This window comes from Anolis carolinensis, chromosome 6, assembly GCF_035594765.1.
Source record: "Anolis carolinensis isolate JA03-04 chromosome 6, rAnoCar3.1.pri, whole genome shotgun sequence".
NCBI classification, from domain to species: domain Eukaryota; kingdom Metazoa; phylum Chordata; class Lepidosauria; order Squamata; family Dactyloidae; genus Anolis; species Anolis carolinensis.
The window spans coordinates 50039818-50043056 of NC_085846.1; the positions used below are offsets into that span (position 1 = coordinate 50039818).

General features: G+C 45.1%; 1 protein-coding gene across 4 annotated transcripts in view; it reads right to left on the minus strand.

The window, feature by feature from the left end:
* c6h7orf57 (chromosome 6 C7orf57 homolog) overlaps positions 1 to 3145 on the minus strand; it is a 101206-nt gene extending 98061 nt beyond the window's left edge. For 2 of the 4 annotated variants that reach the window (XM_062957118.1, XM_062957111.1), the window contains exon 1: positions 3012 to 3140. The gene's annotated coding sequence lies outside the window, so the exon portion shown is untranslated. Of the gene's footprint in view, positions 1 to 3011 lie in introns of all 4 variants that reach the window. The other 2 variants (XM_062957120.1, XM_062957109.1) reach the window with 2 other exon arrangements.
* Between the last annotated feature and the right edge of the window lie 94 nt (positions 3146 to 3239).

Here is a 3239-nt window from a genome sequence, read left to right on the forward strand (position 1 = left end):
TTTTAACTTTTAATACTATGTAGGATTCTAACAGCTTACCGGCTGTTAGGAATTGTGGGAGTTGAAGTCCAAAACACCTGGAGGGCCAAAGTTTGCCCATGCCTGATCTGCTGAGGTTAATAATAATACACTTTTATTTATATCCTGCCACCATCTCCTAGATAGACTCGGGGTGGCTCACAGAACACTCAAGGTGTAACATGCAAAATACAACAAGTGTAAAACAAAACATAAACAGTCAATACAACATCACAAATTCACAGTATTCTCTGGTTAAAACAATAAATACAGTGATTGCTGTAGGTAAAAACAGTATTCAATCTCAGAATTGTAAAGTGCTTAATAGAGAATCTAAGGACCTCATATGTATTATTAAAGAATCTAAACATTACCAAAAGGCTTGTTGGAAAAGCCTTGTATTTAATTGTGTGTGGAAGGTTTGGAAAGTGGGAGTTAAATAGCTTGCCATCTATCTGATAGATGATTTCCACTCTGGTGGGAAGCTTCCCACCAACAGGATGAATTATAGCGATGAAGATGGAAAATAAGGTTGGGGCAATAACACATACCAGTATGATGCTGGATTCCACCTTAAATAGGTCATTTCAAGAGCCATTGCTGTCTAAGACTGTTGCCATCATGTCATCGTGGAGAAACTGCAGGATGTTTACAAATTTGTCAGGGCACCTGATTTTTTGGAGGATGGTCCGGAGAGCACTGTGATTCACTGCGTCAAATGCCTTTTCAAAGTCAATGAATTCCCTGTACATAGGTTGGGTTTCTTCCCTGCATTTTTCTTGGAGCTGTCATGCAGTGAAGATCATGTCCACTGTTCCTCTGGAGGGGTGGAAGCCATTCTGGGATTCTGGGAGGGTGTCTTCTGAGACAGGTTGAAGGTGGTTTGCAATGATTTTCCCTCAGCATCTGTTTGCTTACCCACAATGCCCTGTATTGGAAAAACTGTTTCAAGCTGCAGAGGACTGTTTCAAGCCCTGCATTGGAAAAACTGTTTCCAGCTGCAGACAATGCTGTCGCTGTTGCCTGTTCTTAAGTCTAAAATTATTTAGCGGCTGTGTTCCCTCTATTTTATAAGTTTTATACCTGTTTATTTCTGCAATACTTTTGACACGAAATAATCTGTATTGCTAAAGTGTAGTATCTTGAATTTCTCCTCATTGAGATGTATTTTGTGAGTTTGGGCACAGTTCTCTTAATCTGTAAGGGAAATTTGGGATTCTGATGCTCTCGTTGGAGGTATTGGCTATGCCCCCCTCGATGGATTGTCACCTTGTCTCTCTGGACCATCCTCCAAAAAATCGGGTACCCTGACAAATTTGTGAACATCCTGCAGCTCCTCCATGATGACACGATGGCAACAGTCTTGGACAGCAACGGCTCCCAAAGTGACCCATTTAAGGTGGAATCAGGTGTCAAGCAAGGATGTGTTATTGCTCCTACCTTATTTTCCATCTTCATCAGTATACTTCACCTTGTTGATGGGAAGCTTCCCACCGGAGTGGAAATCATCTATCGGACAGATGGCAAGCTATTTAACCTCAGCAGACTGAGAGCCAAAACCAAGGTCACCACAACATCTGTTATAGAACTCCAATATGCCGATGACAACGTAGTCTGTGCGCACTCAGAAGAAGACCTACAAGGCACTCTAAACACCTTTGCAGAAGCATACAAGAAGCTCGGCCTCTCACTGAACATGGAGAAAACCAAAGTGGTCTTCCAACAGGCACCAGCGAATCCCTCTGCAATGCCAGGAATACAGCTTAATGGTGTAACATTAGAAAACGTTGACCATTTCCGCTACCTTGGCAGCCACCTCTCCACAAAAGTCAACATTGACACTGAAATACAACATCGACTGAGCTCTGCGAGCGCAGCATTTTTCAGAATGAAGCAGAGTGTTTGATGATCGGGACATCAGTAGAGATACCAAGGTGTTTGTTTATAAACCCATTGTCCTCCCAACCCTGCTCTACGCCTGCGAAACGTGGACGGTCTACCGACATCACACCAAACTCCTGGAGCGTTTACATCAACGTTGCCTCAGAAAAATCCTGCAAATCTCTTGGGAAGACAGGCAGACAAATGTCAGTGTGCTGGAAGAAGCAAAGACCACCAGCATTGAAGCGATGCTCCAACGCCATCAACTCCGCTGGTCTGGCCATGTTGTCCGAATGCCCGATCACAGTCTCCCAAAGCAGTTGCTCTACTCCGAACTCAAGAAGGGGAAACGTAATGTTGGTGGGCAGGAAAAGAGATTTAAAGATGGGCTTAAAGTCAACCTTTAAAACTGTGGCATAGACACTGAGAACTGGGAAGCCCTGGCGCTTGAGAGCTCTAATTGAAGGTCAGCTGTGACCAGCAGTGCTGCGGAGTTCGAAGAGGCATGAATGGAGGGCTTAAGGGAGAAACGTGCCAAGAGGAAGGTGCATCAAGCCAACCCTGACCGAGACCGCCTTCCGCCTGGAAACCGATGTCCTCACTGCGGGAAAACATGCAGATCAAGAATAGGTCTCTTCAGCCATCTACGGATCCATCCCCAAGATAGCGAAGATGGAGGACCATCATCCTTGAACTACGAGGGATCGCCTAAGTAAGCATTGGAAAAACTGTTTCCAGCTGCAGACAATGCTGTCGCTGTTGCCTGTTCTTAAGTCTAAAATTATTTAGCGGCTGTGTTCCCTCTATTTTATAAGTTTTATACCTGTTTATTTCTGCAATACTTTTGACACGAAATAATCTGTATTGTCAAAGTGTAGTATCCTGAATTTCTCCTTACTGAGATGCATTGTGTGAGTTTGGGCACAGTTCTCTTAATCTGTGAGGGAAATTTGGGATTCTGATGCTCTCCTTGGAAGTATTGGCTATGCCTCCCAATGGGGTTTCACCTGCACATTTGCTAAGCATGCCTTCGATCCCGTCGTCCAAGTCATTGATTGTGTGACTTCGGAAGAAGGGTACACAAGACACGAATGCAACAATCACGCAAGTACCTTTAGAGAGCAGGGCAGAAGCGAGAAGGCCAGGCCCAGCGCGAACAGGCTGCAGAATCCGAGCCAATCCCCGGATGTCGCGGGGAGAAGAACGCTCTGACAGGCTGGGATTTGTCGGCCAAACACTACGTTTCCCAAGATGCCTAGCTTAATACAGCACTTCCGGGTTGTCTCTCCGTGGAGCCTGATGGGAGCGGGAGAAAAAATATGTTGAGGGAGGAGGCGCAC